We start from the raw sequence: 18,606 nt of genomic DNA on the forward strand, positions 1-18,606 counted from the left end.
TCTGAGGGCCACGTCCAGTCCCCAGGTTACCTGCATGTAAACTCTGGGGGATTAATACCTCTTCTGGAAGGGGGAGGTTGGATTCCCCCAAGACGCAGGTTCTGAGGAGCACTGACGTCTCTCCCATGCACATGGAGTCCTGGAGCGCTCAGGGCTTTGGACAGGGGTGGTGGTGTGAATGCCTGGGCACCAAGCACTAGGACCTTCCCCTGTGGCCCTGAGAGCCAGGAATGAGTCCCTCTGCTTAGCCTGGCTCTGGGGCAGCAGATTAGGGCCAAGCATTTTTGAATGGACTGGTGAGCACTGTGGTGGCAGCCTCTGAGGACAGCTGTTGTGGACAGCTCAGTTTTGCCTGGACTGTGAATGTCCCATAGTCCTGATCCAGCCCAGGAACAAGGAGAGAGCCACACAAAAATACCATCCAAGTGAAGTTTAGCAACCTCAGACAGTGGGGGCTTCAAGAGAGTTTTTGTTTGTTTGTTTGTTTTTTCGGTACGCGGGCCTCTCACTGTTGTGGCCTCTCCCATTGCGGAGCACAGGCTCCGGACGCGCAGGCTCAGCGGCCATGGCTCACGGGCCCAGCCGCTCCGCGGCATGTGGGATCTTCCCAGACCAGGGCACGAAGCCGTGTCCCCTGCATCAGCAGGCGGACTCTCAACCACTGCGCCACCAGGGAAGCCCAAGCGAGTTTTATTTAATTTAGAGAGTAAAGAAATATGACATTGTTTACACCTTGGGTATCAGAGAACAATTCTTGCCTTTTATGTGTTAAATTGCCATGGGATCCCAGGGAAAGAAGTTTTCATTACAACTGGAGAAATAATTTGGTTTAGATGTGGTTTGGTTTTGGCCAGTGGAGCCAGAAAGCTTCATGGAAGAGGTGGCATTTGAGCTGAGCCTGGAGGCTGAGAAGAGAGAGAAGATCAAATCCAACCAAAGAAAAGAGCATAGGCCCGCGGTTCCCAAACTGTGTGCGAGGCACCCTGGGGTGCCACAGCAAATAGAAACACAGTGGAGTATTTTAAATTTTGGAGAGAAACACAATGATGCTTATCATCTGTTGGACACTGTGGAACCTACTAGCTGGAAGTAGTTCACAGTTTCAACATTAGACTCTGCTACATTTCTTTCTATGACGTACATGCCTTTGAAGCTGAGTTTTCAGCAATTGATGTGGTAGAAGAAAATAACTCATGAAAATCAATGTGGAACAGGAGACTGAGGGTGTTAATGTCTGATGTGGTGGATTCTAAGGTCTGAGAAAGTGCACATATCTTATTAGTAAGGAGTGGTGGTTATTTTCAATTTATGGGTACTGTTTTTTCAAATGGCTACTAAGTTGTTAGGATGTAACAGAAGTTGTTTGGTCCTGACTACTTCATAAACAGAGCTATTAGGTATTTCTTTGGGTCTGGGATGCTATGAAAACATACTGAGACACAAAGGCTGCCACATTTGGAAACCTCTGGCATAGGCAAAGTGTGAATTCATTAATTCAGCAATATTTATTAAGCACCTACTGTGTGCCAGGCACAGTCCTAGGCATTGCAGATACAGCAATGAACAAAAGAGAAAACTCCCTGTAGATACGAAACTGACATTCTAGAGGGGGAAACACCATAAATATGTAAATAGTAAATTATATAGTATGTTAAAAAGGTGATAAATGCTATGATGATAAAAATAGAGTAGGGTGATCAGGATTACCTGATCAGACTAAGAACCATGGAAGGGATTAGAAAGATAAGTAAGGTGATTGCATGCAGGATTAGGCTTGGGTAGGGGTTGGAGAGAGATAGTTTGCATTTTAAAGGGGATAGGCAGGTTAGACTTCATTGAGAAAACGTTGGATGTGAGTTCAAAGTCAGGAGTCAGATCTGGGCATCCCTGTCAGCACATACAATGTGAAGACTCCAGGAAGAGTGACTCACATGACCCAGGGGGTTAGGGATTGGTCATGTAAAGGACACTGGGAAGAACTCCAGTTTAAGGCTGAGTGAAGGGAGCAGAGACCAGAAGGAGGCAGAAAGGAAATGGTCAGAGAGGTACAGTGTGAGCCAGGAGTGCAGAAAGACGGCATAGCTAACAGCACCTCATGCCCCAGGGCTCTGACTAAAAATAAAAAATATCGGTGGGTCTGGTCGTTGAGAGGTCACTGGTGACCTGGGCAAAAGTCAGAGTGCAGACAGGGAAGGACTGACTGAGAGGAGAGGGGGGCTAACCTCCAAACTTCTCCAAAAAGTATGGATTTATCTTTCTGCAAGAAAGACAACAAAGAGGAAGAGAAAGGCTGGATGACCCACAGGGGATCAGAATCAAGCGAACTTTTTTGAACAGGGGGAAATCTCTCTCTCATTTTTAAATGAAACTTTAAAAAAACACAGAAAAGTAATAAAGCAAATTCCCGTATGCTCCTTCCCCAAGAGTAAAGAACAGTAAAGAACAGGATTTTGTTTTAGAAAAATAGATCTGACTATATCAGGCAGATTCTTTTTCCTCCTGAAACCCCACTAAAATACTAGCAGGGGAATTCTTAAAAAGTTTAAATCCACGAGGACACAAAGAACAGGAAGAGAGGCAACGGGAGATGAGAGATAGTGACAAAACTTTGGAAGATGAACAGCACATGGTTGAGGGTTGAGGAGTGAACAGAGAAAAGGAAGTGGAAATATGAACCTCCAGAAGGAGACTAGCCACTCAATCACGGAACCTTGGAAAAGTTCAGGAATCATTGGTACCAGGTACTTCCAGAGGTGGGAGTGAAAGGATGGGCTGAAAACAAAAGACTGGTAAAGAAAAGGATGAGTCAGACCACCAGATCCCCTCCACCACTCTGCCTAGTCAGATGACAACCCCTCCCCAGCAGAATGGTAAACAATGATGATGGTGACATGGTGATGGAAGCAAGCATATATGGGGCATACTGTGTGTCAAGCACTCTTCCAAGCTCTTCACTTATATCAGCTCATTTAACCCTAACAGGCACCTGTGAGGTATTTACTATTATTATCTCCATTTTACACACGAGGAAACTGAGCCATTTGCCCAAGGTCACACAGCCAGTAAGTGATAGGGCCAGGATTCAAACCCTGGCATGTGGGAGGTAGACAGTAGAAACCAGTGAGTACTCCTGTGGTTTGGACTTCATTTGTGTCTCCATGAGAAGCCATGAGGATGGGGATGGGAGGGGAAGAATATAATTGAGATGAATAAAAGTAGCACCACCCCCTCGGCACCCTGATGTGCCAAGTGCGTCACGCACAGTGTCTCTTTTAATCCCCTCCTCAAATCCTACGGAGTACGTATGATGATTTATATCCATCTTATAAGATGAGGAAACTGACACGTAATGCATTCTGGGGCACATAGTCAATTTCTGGGCAAACCAGGATTAAATTAAAACCAGGTATGTCTGAGCCCAAAGCCTGAGCTCTTAACCACAGAGCTCTGTTCATCTCTAGATTTCAGAGCCTTATTGAGCCAGCCATGAAAGTATACACTATGAGTCCACGCATATGAGGTTTCAGGAACAGTCTAATCTATGACAATAGAAATCAGGATAACAACTGTCTCTTGGAGATGGAGAGCAAAGAGCATTGACTGGGAAGAGAGATGTGGGAGGCCCTGGGTCTCTGGAAATAATCTGTGTCTTGATCTGGGTGGTAATAACATGGGTGCATATTTATGTAAAAACCCACCGAGCTGCTCACTTAATTATGTCATTTATTGGATGTTACACTTCATGTTTTTAAAAAAGCCTTCCTGGAAGACATGGCATTTGAAGTGAAACTGGAAAGCAGGACTTCCCTGGTGGCATAGTGGTTAAGAATCCGCCTGCCAACGCAGGGGACACGGGTTCGAGCCCTGGTCCGGGAAGATCCCACATGCCGCAGAGCAACTAAGCCCGTGCGCCACAGCTACTGAGCCTGTGCTCTAGAGCCCGCAAGCCACAACTACTGAGCCCACGTGCTACAACTACTGAAGCCTGTGCGCCTAGAGCCCGTGTTCCACAACAAGAGAAGCCACCGCAATGAGAAGCCTGCGCACTGCAACAAAGAGTAGCTCCCGCTCGCCACAACTAGAGAAAGCCTGCACGCAGCAACGAAGACCCAATGCAGCCAAAAATAAATAAATAAATTTATAAAAATTAAAAGAAAACCCAGAAAACTGGAAAGCAGTTTAGACGATTATTATAATCATATATAAAATGCTTACCATATATCAGGCATGCCACTTATTGAGTGCTTATGATATGTTAGACACTGTGCTAAGTGCTATACATATTATTTTATTTAATCTTTACAGTGGTCCTGAGGAGGTAAATATCCTGCCCATTTTACAGATGAGACATCTGAGGTTTCAAGAATGCAGTTACTTGCCTGGATCACACAGGAAGTGGCTTAGCCAGCCCAGGTTTGTCTTGTCAACAAAAATTCAATTGACAATCAAAAAGGAAAAAGAGGGGCTTCCCTGGTGGCGCAGTGGTTGAGAGTCCGCCTGCCGATGCAGGGGACGCGGGTTCGTGCCCCGGTCCGGGAAGATCCCACATGCCGCGGAGCGGCTGGGCCCGTGAGCCATGGCTGCTGAGCCTGCGCGTCCGGAGCCTGTGCTCCGCAGCGGGAGAGGCCACAACAGTGAGAGGCCTGCGTCGCGCCAAAAAAAAAAAAAAAAAAAAAGGAAAAAGAGAATTTTGTTCAAACCAAGTTGTAACTCAAGAGAGAGACTCTCAGAAGCTCTGAGAACCATTCCACCTGTTAGAAGTCAAAGGCACCGTCACATACATTTTTAAGACAAAGGATCATACATCAAAATGACATACTGACAGTTTACATAAAGTTCATCAAAGGCGTGTAGTTCAGGTAAGCACAAAGTGAGCAGTAGGTCACCATGACCCCTTGCAGAGTTGGTAAAGAATGCCAGTCTTCTAAGAAGTTACATTGCTGGCATCAGAAGAGAAGAAAAAAGAAAATGATCTCCACAGTCAAGTAGGCACTCCCATCTTTGAGGAGGTCTGGTTAATGCAAAATGCGGATGTACACTGCACACTGCAGGGGAGGGAGGAGGCCCAAACTGACAGAGAGAGAATTTTAAGTTAAAATTTTCTTGTCCTGCCTTAAAATGTAAATTTTATTTAATCAGCCTGACCCCCAAGTCTAAGCTCTGGGGACCACCTCTCTGGCTCCATGGAGGTGGTTGGGACTTGGGTTACAGAGGATGAAGGAGGAGAAACCAGAGATGGCTCTGAGCAGAGGTGGAGGGTACGTGGCTCCTTGCAAAGCTCTGTAATTAATTTTGTTTTTGTAATTTTGTTTTATTCTTCTTTTTTTTTTTTTTTGACCGCGCTGCACTGCATGCAGGATCCTAGTTCCCGGACCAGGGACAGAACCACACCCCCTGCAGTGGAAGCATGGAGTCTTAACTACTGGGCCGCCAGGGAAGTCCCTGTTTTACTGTTCTTAAAGAGAGCCCCCCATATGGTCAAAGCTTCAGGCGCTGGCTCAGAGGGTGTCTGGGAGAACAGTTGCCCCATCATTAGATTGCAGAGCGTCACTTAGCAATACCTTAACCCCCATCCCAGCTCCTGACAAGGTGCCCTGAGGTCCTCCTCATCAGACGCACCCCTCTAGCACCAGTGTCTTGTAAAGCAGACCCTGAAAAGCTCTCAATAGCCTGAGAAAAGCAGGGATGCCCGCCCCTCCCAATTCAAACTGAACACAGGCTGTCTTTCTGGCCCCTCCAGCTTCTTGCCTCCTCTCCGTGCCCCTCCTCCTTCCCTCTCCTTTTGTCTACTGTCTTCCCACCTCGCTTTTCCTCACTCGCCCCTCTCCCTCACAACAGCTGCCTTCCCACCTTATTCCACAGAGAGTCAGGGCCAAGAGGCTTCCCCGCCCTGGTACAGACTGAGCAGGACACTGAGCCTTGGGGGAACCAGGAGTCCAGCACTCAGGGTCCTGCCTTGTTGGGTCCCCAGCCAGTCACTTCTTCCCTTTGAACATCAGTTTCCCCACTTTCCATTTATGCATAACCTGGGTCCCGGGCTCCTTGCCCTGAATCACACCGGCTGACTCTCCCTCTCTCTGAGTCAGGAAGCAGGTAGACAAGGGGGTCCACCTTGGGGACCTGACTCCCTTCTCTCTACCTGCCCACCCTGGGGGTATCTCAGGTGCCATCACTGGGTCAGCAGGGGAGGCAGGCTCTGGTCCTGGGTCTGATTGTTCAGAGGCTCAAGGTTCACTGCCCAGACTTTTAGGGCATCCCCATGTGGGGTCCCTTAGTGGGGTCCTCTTAACCCCCAAATCTTTCCCTCCCTCCCTTCCAAGCTGTGACCCTCCCCCAGCTGTTGATAAGGCCCTCCTTAAATGCATCACAGCCGTGCCCTGCTTTGAGCAGATGTTTAATATAGGGAACAAAACTAGCAGTTATTTTGTTGAATGGATCCCCAACAATCTGAAGCCATCTGTTTGGGACAACCCACCCTGGGGCCTAAATATGCCTGCAGCCTTCCTTGGAAGAGTACAACCAGCCCAAGAGCAGTCTGAGCACATTTATAAGCAGCTCTCTGCCCTGTTTTGTTGAAAGGCTGCAAACACCCCCTGTGCCCCTAGTCCTCTGGCTGATGGGGCCTCATGGAGGAGGAGAGGAAGCAGAACTTTGCATTCTGCATCCTGGGTTACAGCTTGCTTTTTCTTCCTCGACATTTCCTTTGATGCTTTAAAAAAAAAAAAACCAAAAAAAGCACCACCAAAAAACCTCCTTTACTCTGAAGATGAAATCTCCTGCCGTGGGCACTCTTTCTCTAAAATCCACTTCTCACTACCCCACCACCCCTATTGCTGACCCAACTTTTGAACCTCGTCCTTCTAAAAGAGTGCCCGTCTCCTTCTTTGAAAAGCAGGTTCAAATCCCCTGCCATTGCTATGCCCTCCGTCATTCCTAATTCCTGCATTTTCCCCTCTGACTGCTGCAGGGAAATCCTGGAATGATGTAATTGGACTCCAGTGGGGTTGGGTTTTGTGTATTTTTTTTTCTTCACTTTTCATCACCCAGGTAATACAGTACACTTTTATCGTTAAAAGTATCTCAGGACTTCCCTGGTGGCGCAGTGGTTAAGAATCCACCTGTCGGGCTTCCCGGTGGCTCAGTGGTTAGGAATCCACCTGCCAATGCAGGAGACAAGGGTTCAAGCCCTGGTCTGGGCAGATTCCGCGTGCCGCGGAGCAACTAGGCCCATGCGCCACAACTACTGAAGCCCGCGTGCCCTGGAGCCCGTGCTCCACGACGAGAGAGGTCACCGCAGTGAGAAGCCTGCGCACCGCAACCAAGAGTAGCCCCCGCTCACCGCAACTAGAGAAAGCCCACGCCCAGCAATGAAGACCCAACGCAGCTATAAATAAATAAATAAATTTAAAAAAAAAAAAATAATAAGAATCCACCTGTCAATGCAGGGAACACAGGTTCGAGCCCTGGTCCGGGAAGATCCCACATGCCATGGAGCAACTAAGCCCGTGTGCCACAACTACTGAGCCTGCACTCTAGAGCCCGTTGAGTCACAACTACTGAGCCTGAGTGCCACAACTACTGAAGCCCGCACACCTAGAGCCCATGCTCTGCAACAAGAGAAGCCACCGCAATGAGAAGGCTGTGTGCAACGAAGAGTAGCCCCCGCTCGCCGCAACTAGAGAAAAACCCGCAGGCAGCAATGAAGACCCAACGCAGCCAAAAATAAATTAATTAAATAAATAATTTTTTTAAAAAAGAATCCTTTAAAAACAAAAAGTATCTCAGTAAGGAAATGAATTCTTCATACTAAAACCACCTGGGACACAGTTAAAGTTGTGCTCAGAGAAAAATGGATAGCCTCAGGGTTTCCCTGGTGGTCCCGTGGTTAAGAATCCACCATCCAATGCAGGGGATGTGGGTTCGATCCCTGGTCGGAGAACTAAGACACCACATGCCATGGGGCAACTAAGCCCACATGCTGCAACTACTGAGCCCACGAGCTCTGGAACCCACGCACCACAACTACAGAGCCCACACACTCTGGAGTGCACCACAGCTAGAGAGAAGCCTGCGTGCCGCAATGAAAGATCTCATGTGCTGCAACTAAGACCTGATGCAGCCAAAAATAAATAATTAATTAACTAATTTTAAAAAAGAAAGAAAATTGATAGCCTTAAATACTTTTATTATTTATATTGGGTTGGCCAAAAAGTTCATTTGGGTTTTTCCGTAAGATGTTATGGAAAAGCCCCCAACGAACTTTTTGGCCAACCCAAATAAAAGCCCCAAAGCAACTAAACCAAATATTCAACCTAAGAAATTAGAAAAATAGCAATAAAATAAAAGAAGAGGGGAGAATGAGATGAAAGTGGACAGAAATGGTATAGGAAAAAATATGAAAAAGATAAATAAAAGTTGTTTGAACAGGCAAAGAAAAATGAGAAAAATCTTAACTAAAGGCAAGTCAAAGCAAAGAGAGAAAGCAAAAATATGCAACTTTATCCAAAGATGACATACAGGGAATTCCCTGGTGGTCCAGTGGCTGTCTCCACGCTCCCAATGCAGGGGGCTGGGGTTCGATCCCTGGTCAGGGAACTAGATCCCACATACCACAACTAAGAGTTTGCATGCCATAACTAGAGATTCCACATGCTGCAACTAAAAGATCCTGCACGTGGCAACAAAGATCCCACATGCCGCAACTAAGACCCAAGTGCAGCCAAATAAATAAATATTTTGAAAAATTTACAAAAAAAAAAAAAGGAAGATCTACAGATGGCCAAGAGGCACGTGGAAAGATGCTCAACATAACCAATTATTAGAGAAATGCAAATGAAAACTACAATAAGGTATCACCTCACACCCGTCAGAATGGCCATCAGCAAAAAATCTGCAAACAATAAATGCTGCAGAGAGTGTGGAGAAAACGGAACCCTCTTGCACTGTTGGTGGAAATGTAAATTGATACAGCCACTATGGAGAACAGTATGGAGGTTCCTTAAAAAAACAAAAATAGAGTTACCATATGACCCAGCAATCCCACTACTGGGCATATACCCTGAGAAAACCATAATTCAAAAAGACACATGCACCCCAATGTTCATTGCAGCACTATTTTCAATAGCCAGGTCATGGAAGCAACCTAAATGTCCATCGACAGATGAATGGATAAAGAAGATGTGGTACATATATACAATGGAATACTACTCAGCCATAAAAAGGAAAAAACTGGGTCATTTTTAGAGAGGTGGATGGACCTAGAGACTGTCATACAGAGTAAAGTAAGTCAGAAAGAGAAAAACAAATATATATTAATGCATGCATGTGGAATCTAGAAAAATGGTACAGATGAACCTGTTTGCAAGGCAGAAATAGAGACACAGACATAGAGAACAAATGTATGGACACCAAGGGGGGAAAGGAGGGGTGGAATGAACTGGGAGATTGGGATTGACATATATACCCTACTATGTTTAAAGTAGGTAACTAGTGAGAACTTGCTGTGTAGCACAGGGAACTCTACTCAATGCTCTGTGGTGACCTAAATGGGAAGGAAATCCAAAAAAGAGGGGAGGTATATATATATATGTGTATACACACACACACACACACACACACACACACAAATATAGCTGATTCACTTCGCTGTACAGCAGAAACTAACACAACATTGTAAAACAACTATACCCCAATTTAAAAAATATGTAACTTTAGGAATGAGAAAGGCAGGATAAACACAAATATGGATGTCATTAAAGTAATGATTTAAAATATTGTGGTAATAAGTTGAAATAACCAAAGGAAATATGATTTTTCAGCAAAATATAAACTATCAAAATTGAGCTAGGAAGTAGAAAATTTTAACAGACTAAGAACCATGGAAGAGATTAGAAAGATAAGTAAGGTGACTGCATTCTGATGGAGAAATGTTTCATATATTGAGGTATGGGGACGTCATTTTGGCTTATGCATGCTTCACCCTGAACTTCGTGTGAAGTAAAACAGCTTGACTCAAGGCCTGTCAAACACACACAGTACATCTACTTTCATCGTTAAGGTAAAGAATATCTGTGTGGAAAATGAGAATATGGCATTCATGCTGACACTCACTTGGAGATAAGTTTCCCTTCCCAGACACCAGGGTCCTGCTGTCTCGCTGTGTACACTAAATCTACCTCTATTCAAACCCTGAAGGAATGTAGTCCGTTCAAGGTGATGTATGTTTTTTGTTTTGTAAGGCAGAAAACTATGCTGGAACCATGCTTCAATGGAGCAGTCCTCAGAGCTACTGAGAGGCTCCTCCCGGGCTTTCATCCTCAGCTTGGCACGAATCAAACTCTTTCCTGTTCTTTACTATGGATTGATTATTGATGATTTCTGTCGACATTGCTTGGCGTAGGCTGCAGGATATCAGAGAAACCCACCAGTGGTCACATGGGGTCTACTTTGGACCAGCTCTCAGTACCAAGCACAAGCCCCTTGAGCTCCAGGCTTCACAGCACCCTTCAGGTGCTTGGGTGAGTTCTTCCTGGTATCTGACCTCATTCTGGACAGTTCTGAGTTGTTTTTAATTGAAGTAAAATTGATTTACAATATTGTGTTAATTTCAGGCGTACAGCAAAGTGATTCGGTTATACATATATATGTATATATCTATATTCTTTTTTTTTTTTTTTTTTTTTGCGGTACGCGGGCCTCTCACTGTTGTGGCTTCTCCCGTTGCGGAGCACAGGCTCCGGACGCGCAGGCTCAGCAGCCATGGCTCACGCGCCCAGCCGCTCCGCGGCATGTGGGATCTTCCTGGACCGGGACATGAGCCCGTGTCCCCTGCATCGGCAGGCGGACTCTCAACCACTGCATCACCAGGGAAGCCCTATATTCTTTTTTAAAAAATTATTTTCCATTTTAGTTTATTACAAGATATTGAATATAGATTCCTGTGCTATACAGTAGATCCTTGTCGTTTATCTATTTTATATATGTTACTGTACATCTGTTAATCCCATCAGACAGTCCTGAGTTTTATCTGAGCTGTTAAAATGTTAAGACTTGGAGTCTTAAGGGAGTACCAATACAATTCCTCGGTGGAAGGGACCTAGGAGGAATTTCCTAGGCAGGGACCTGGGGGGGATTTCCTACACAGGGAAATCCTAGAAGGAACTTTGGAGTGAACTGGGTTGGATGGCCTTATTTAATTTGGCTTAAATTGGAAAGATTGTGTACATATGGTCTGAACAAACTATTTGACAACAAAACAAGAAATTGAACCTATTTGTCTCTGAAGAAAAGGGATATTTGCTCCTTGTGGGCACAAGGTGTCCTCAGGCAACTAAGAACCTAGTGGAAGTATCTGAGGATTAATCCTGGTGATGAGTAGTGGTCCCACAGGGAAACCCATCATAACACTTTAAGTTATTTACGGCTCTCCCAGGGACACACACACAAACTGGTCCTTCAGTGCTCAGAGCCCCTGCTCTGGATTTAGACTGCCAGCTAGAGAAACTGAGATGCAGAAGAGCAGCACCAACTCAAGGGTGACACCTTGAGGAGCTAAGCTCATAAGCAGCACACTTCTGACCTTAGAAATTGTTCAGACTTTATAAAAAGACAAAACTGAAAGAAAATGGGAAATCGTGCTTCTAAAGCTGAGCGGCTCCCGGACGGGCAGCCACCCACTGGAACTCCGACTGGCTTCATGTACAATACCTATGGAGCCCATACATGCAAGTACTTGGTAAAATAGGAAGATCTAACAAAAGATAGCTTACCTCTTGAGTGGTCAAAATGGGGAACGCTCGGGCTTCCCTGGTGGCGCAGTGGCTGAGAGTCCACCTGCCGATGCAGGGGACGCGGGTTCGTGCCCCGGTCCGGGAAGATCCCACATACCGCGGAGCGGCTGGGCCCGTGAGCCGTGGCCGCTGGGCCTGCGCGTCCGGAGCCTGTGCTCCGCAACGGGAGAGACCACAAGAGTAAGAGGCCCGTGTACTGCAAAAAAAACCCCAGAAAACCTCAATTGGTGTGAAGCTCTTCTATGAGTGCTTCTCAACCTTAGATCTTCACCTCTTGGTAAACATCAGCTGTCTCTTTTGAAATAATAGCAGGATGGCTTATGTGACTGCATGAGGGACTATATGAACCAACCTTACTCAAGGGAGATATATTACCTTGTTGTCAGGGTCTTATTAAGGCACTTAAAGGAAATGAAAAGTTGGTAGGTAATTTCTTTCACAGTGAGTTCTCAGGAATCAAAGACCTTAAGGATCATGGATTATAACCTGGAGATTTTTTGTTTTTTTTTTTTTTTTTTTTTTTGCGGTACGTGGGCCTCTCACTGCTGTGGCCTCTCCCGTTGCGGAGCACAGGCTCCGGACGTGCAGGCTTAGCGGCCATGGCTCATGGGCCCAGCCACTCCACGGCATGTGGGATCTTCCCGGACCGGGGCACGAACCCGCGTCCCCTGCATCGGCAGGCGGACTCTCAACCACTGAGCCACAAGGGAAGGCCCCCCATGTTTTCTTTAATCTTAAAGCTTCTCCTGGGGTCTAGGTCTGGGCAGCCAAAGAATGTTGTAGGTAACGGTCATCGGCACAAGGGTCATTTCGTTGCTGGGAAGGGACGGCCCTTGCCGGCAGTGATGGTGGTTAGCAAGATGAACAAAGATGTGCAGATGAGAGCAGCAATTAACCAAACGTTGATAGAGAAACTGGAGAAAGAGAACTCCTCAAAGAGTTACTGAGAGCTAAATTAATTGAATGTGGCTGGAAGGATCAGTTGAAGGCTCACTGTAAAGAGGTAATTAAAGAAAAAGGACTAGAACACGTTACTGTTGATGACTTGGTGGCTGAAATCACACCGAAAGGCAGAGCCCTGGTACCTGCCAGTGTAAAGAAGGAGCTCCTACAAAGAACAAGAACATTCCTTGCTCAGCATCCTAGCCTCTAAGATTGAATTAGATTGTGTTGTTTTGTGGTTTTATTTCTGAAAGTAAAACTTGCCATAAATTAGGAATCAATTTCCCAAAATGAAATCCTTTTTTGTATGATGGTATACAGTTTTCCATAATGATGTATACAGTTGTATTGATTTTTTTCCCCTAAATGTGTTATTTTAATAAATATCTTATGAATGAAAAAGAAAAGCTTCTCCTAATTTCTCTGTTGTCTTGAATGTGTGTAGTTCACTGTCATCCTTGGAAAGGCAATGTTATTGTACAAATGTCACAGTCTCTTGCCTCCTCTGGCTGGATATGCTGGATATGTCACCATTCCCCTACTGGGTCCTTTGTAAAATATAATGACCCCGTAGTTGTGCCCATAACCAATTTTACCACTATGCTTAACTTTACTGTGACTCACAGAAAAGAACTCTCAGATCACTTACCACGTTCACATCTTTACCCAGTCTTCTCCTGTCCCTTGCTTCTTCCTGACCCCACTAGAAACAATCCCAAAGGACACTGGGGGGCCCACATGTAACCAATCTGATGCTTATGGCCATGATATTAGTCAAAATGTCTTCACAAAACATTACAATTTGCAAGGTCAGTGCCACTTATTTCTCTTTCCCATCCTCTATACTTACTGACAACCTGTTATAATAAGGCTGATAGCAAATATAATTCTCCTTTATGCAATGGGATTAGAACTTGACATACTTGGATTAACGGAGGGCTCACTCCTCTTCCTACTTGTAAGGTCAATTTGACTGATTGGAAACTCCCATATACTAACCCATGGTTAGAAAATTTTGGTTACATACCTTCCAAAAAAGACTCAACACCTGGAGTACTATGTGCCTCTAAAGGATTTATATTTGTTTGTGGGTGTGATAACTGGCCCTGGGCACATGAATGTTTAGACAGTTGGAGAATGGGAGGACCCTGCCTCCTGGGATATTTGACTACTCTAATTACTATCTTGAAATTGCTCACTGGCTCAAACTCTAGCCCTGATGATCACAGCAAAAAACAAAAACCAAACAATCCATAAAACCCTCTCATTAGTTGAAGACTACCCTGATGAGGATCCCTCTGAATAGGAAGGTAACAGCTGTGTCCATTCTCAGGGATGTGACCTCCCTGCAGGATTCAGAAGCCAATATAACCACCGCCTCAGGGTTTGGGGCTCTTGGCTAGGAGTTGGTACCACTGACCTAGAAGTGATGATGAGAAATCTTACCCAAACCATCAGTAAGATTGCCAGAGCCTCTGCAAGAGCTATTAGGGACCAACAAAGATCTCTAGACTCCTGCTTATGTGGTACTTGACAAATGTATTACTTTAGATTATCTCCTTGCTGCCCAAGGAGGTGTCTGTGCTGTTGTTAATACTGCTTGGTGTACTTGGATCAATACCTTCTCTCAAGGAGAGCTTGAAATTAGTAAACTGTAACCTTGCAAAAATCCTTAAAGGGCCCTCTAAATTTGTGCCCAGAGTTCCTTTTTTTTTTTTTAATTTATTTTATTTTTGGCTGTGTTGGATCTTTGTTGCTGCGTGTGGGTTTTCTCTAGTTGTGGCAAGCAGGGACTTCTCATTGCAGTGGCTTCTTTTGCTGTGGAGCACGGGCTCTAGGCGTGCGGGCTTCGGTAGTTGTGGCACACGGGCCTAGCTGCTCCACGGCATGTGGGATCCCCCCGGACCAGGGCTTGAACCCATGTCCCCTGCACTGGCAGGCAGACTCCCAGCCACTGCACCACCAGGGAAGCCCGTGCCCAGAGTTCTTAATTTTAGTTTTTGTACTATTTTTAGCTGGCTTCCCTCAGAAATAGGCAGGTTTTTTTTTTTTAGGCAGTTTTTTTCACTCTGCTTTCCAGACAATTGTCATTGTCATAATATGTATTATTAATCTTTTTCTGGCTATCAAGCTACTCATGACATGTATCTGCTTGCTTTAAGTCTACTGCTAATAGCACAGGTAAAATGCTTATGTGACAATTTGATATAATTGATAATACGTATAACCTGTGTCTCCCAATCAGCATATATCTCTCTGCCTTTTCACTATATCTCATTAACCACCACAGTGTAGATAACTAGGAAAATCTATATACATAAAAAAAAAGAGGCCTAGCACTGAGGCACATGAGGGATCCAGAGCAGGCAGCAAATCACCTGGAATCAAGGGACAAATATTTTAATCATTAATGCTTTCTATCAAAAGATTTGTGATCAAAATGGGAAATGATGGGGAAATTTTTCACATATTGAGGTATAGGGAAGTCATTTTGGCTTATACATGGTTCACCCTGAACTTTGTGTGAACTAAAACAGCTTGACTCATGGCCTGTCAAATGCAAACAGCACATCTACTTCAACAATTAAGGCAAAGAATGTCCCTTTCAAAGATAAAGATAAATAACTCCCTCTCTATGGCATGCATGTTAACATTCCCTTGAAGATAAAGTTCCCTTCCCAGACATCCGGGTCCTACTGTCTCACTGTATACATACTAAACCTTTCTCTTTTGAAAACCTGAAGGAATGTCCTGTCAATTTGATGTATGTTCTTTTTTTCTGGTGAGGCAGGAGACTGTGCTGGAAACCATGCTTCGATGGAGCAGTCCTCAGAGCTACTGAGAGGCTCCTCCTGGGTTATTTGTCCTCAGCTTGGCTCAACTCAAACTCTTTTCTTTATTATTGATTATTGATTATTTCCATTGACAATTGCAAAAGACTCCAGGTCAGTAGAGGACAAACTAATATTAGTGCCTCCTAAGAAGATGCAATGGGAAATAGACAACATCAGCTATGTAGTGTTATAGCCCCAAATGTTCAACCTAAATCCAGTCATGAAGAAACAGACAGACAAATCGAGATGGTGGGACATTCTGCAAGAAAATTGATCTGGACTCCTAAAAAAAAATCAAAGTCATGAAAGGGAAAAATAAAAGGCAAAACTGTTCTAGGCTAAAAGATAAAAGAGATATGACAACCAAATGCACTGGGGGGTCTTTGATTAGATCCTGGAGTTTAAAAAAAGCCAGTTAAAAGAACACTATTTGGGCAGTTTCAGAAATCTGAATATAGGAAGTGTACTAGATAATATTATTATATCTAGTTCCTGTTGGGTGGGAAAATGGAATTTTCTTGGTTAGGATAATGGAATTTTGTTTATGTAGGTAAATGTCCTAAATCTTAGGAGATACTTTTTTTAAAAATGTAGTCAGGACTGAAGTGTTTAATGTTTGCATTTCACCTTTCAAATAGTTGAACAAAAAATTTTTAAGTGTGTGTGTGTGTGTGTGTGTGTGTGTGTGTGTGTGTGTTTGATCCAGAGAATCGGGGCCACTATGAATGATATAGAATAAGGGGTTGGTAATAGGGACTAGATCTCATGCAATTGTGGGTGCTGGTGGAACAGACTGTGCAAGCCCTCTAAACCTGCCAGTAGTTGGAAAGGAGAGATGGATGTGAAGTTGGGGAGAACAAGAACAAACTGAAGCTCACATCTGTCTCCCACACTCTCCAACATCAATGACGCAGGTGACCTGCAGGAGAACTGGTGTCCTTACCACAGAGCTGTACACATACTTGGCCTGGGACTCAGAGAAACAAAAGGAGGCGACCTAGCAGGAACCAGGGAGGCTACGGGTCCGGGTGCTGCCCCCAAACCAACAAGGCAAGTTAGCAGGTCAGTGACAACCACATGCCAGCTATAGAAGAGCTTGAGGCCTTTCATCAAACTGCAAAGCATAAGAAAATGCCTGCTCCCTCCAAATCTTGAGCGAATTAACTTTATTGCCAACCTAACTTGGAACCACTCAGGGGAGAGAATTCTAGGAAACTTGGTTCCAGCTAAGTTAAGATGACACATTACCAAGTAGAGTGTGTGAGTGTGTGTGTGTGTGTGTGTGTGTGTGTGTGTGAGAGAGAGAGAGAGAGAGAGAGAGGGAGAAAACATGTGATAAAATATTAACAATTGGTGAATCTAGGTAAAGAGTGCTGATGTTTTTTTGTAGATTTGAAATTTTAAATAAAAAATTGGAAGTGGAAAAAGGCACCAGGCCCAGATGGTTTCACAGCTGAGTTTTATCATAGGAAAATGTAGAAAACTCCCAATCCATTTTACTGGCATATCCTTAGTACTAAAACATAATTTTTTTAAAAAAAAGGAAAACTATAGACCATTTTCACTTTTGGGTCTCCCCCCAACCTCCAGAAATAAGAGATTTTGTCACTAGGAATACAGTTAACTTAATTCATTACATAAACACATTAAAGGAGAAAAGGCATGGATAATTTTTTTTTTTTTTTTTTTTTCTTTGCGATACGCGGGCCTCTCACTGTTGTGGCCTCTCCCGTCGCGGAGTACAGGCTCCGGACGCGCAGGCTCAGCAGCCATGGCTCACAGGCCCAGCCGCTCCGCGGCATGTGGGATCCTCCCGGACCGGGGCACGAACCTGTGTCCCCTGCGTCGGCAGGCGGACTCTCAACCACTGCGCCACCAGGGAAGCCCCATGGATAATTTTTAACCAGAAAAAACATTATTTAAGCATTGAGTGAGTGCCTATACCATGCTATGCACGTTAAGAATGCTGTAATGGTTTGTACAGTAGAGGTTCTGCCCTTCAGAAACTCACAGGTTTCTTGTAATTGAGTGTTCAACCAATCAGAGGTTGTAGAAGCTGAAATTGGGTGCTAAAGTGAAAACAGTTACATTCCAAATGGTGTGGCCTGATGAGGGCAAACGAGGACTCAGGGCTGAGACGCTTGAGCTTAGAAATGAAATTTGAGCTCCTACCCCTTTACAGACAGGAAAACTGAGGCCCAGAGAGGAGAAGAGACTTATTCAAGATCATAGATTGCCCATCCCGCCAGGTCAGCATCTACTTTAATTCCACAGATCCGAAAAGCAAAAGACTAGCAGAGACTATTTTCTAAAACCAGGCTGACCTCACCACCTGCAGGTAACCAGCAAGAACCACAGGACCCTGCGGGCCAGGACGAGGGCGATGACATCTGTATTTTTCCTTTTGCCCCAGGCTCCAACGTGGCTCAGCAGGCACTGTTATGAATCCTGGTTTTGTTTAGAATTTTGATATTTTGCTCACTATGGAATTTTTGGCCCTAATTTTGATTTTTAAAATATATTGCATTGAACTATTATTTGTCTTGGTGACTGAAGTTTTGGCACCCACCTCTTATACTGTGCACCCTAGACTAGTACCTCATTTGCCTCCTGTTCCCCTCACCTTATACTCCTAAAACTGGGAATCTTCAACCTCATCCTCATTTCCAACCCCCCCAACCCAGCACTGGCATCTCACCAGGGGACCTCACCTCTTCTGTAAGACCACAGATAAGAACACCCTCCCTCCCTCTCTCCCTTCCTTCCTTCCTTCCTTCCTCTCTCCCTTCTTTCCTTCCTCTCTCCCTCCCTCTTCCTCCCTCCCTCCCTCTTCCTTCCTTCCTTCCTTCTTAGTTCCTTTATGCCAGGTGCTAAGTTGACAGGGGGTATCTTTGCTCTTAGGCAGTTGTCAGGTAAGGAGGCATCCAGAAAATAGAATAAAGTGTTACAAGAGCTTTAAATGGCCAAGAGAAGAAGGATTGTGTCGGGGCTCATGGGAGGAAAAGAATCTGGACGGTTCTGTGCCAGTTCCCATCCATACC

The 18,606-nt window shown here is 44.9% G+C and overlaps 1 pseudogene; it reads left to right on the plus strand.

Moving 5' to 3' along the window:
* Positions 1–12,634: 12,634 nt before the first annotated feature.
* Positions 12,635–12,942, plus strand: LOC116756061 (annotated as a pseudogene).
* The last annotated feature ends 5,664 nt before the right edge of the window (positions 12,943–18,606 follow it).

This window comes from Phocoena sinus, chromosome 6 (assembly GCF_008692025.1).
Source record: "Phocoena sinus isolate mPhoSin1 chromosome 6, mPhoSin1.pri, whole genome shotgun sequence".
NCBI lineage: Eukaryota > Metazoa > Chordata > Mammalia > Artiodactyla > Phocoenidae > Phocoena > Phocoena sinus.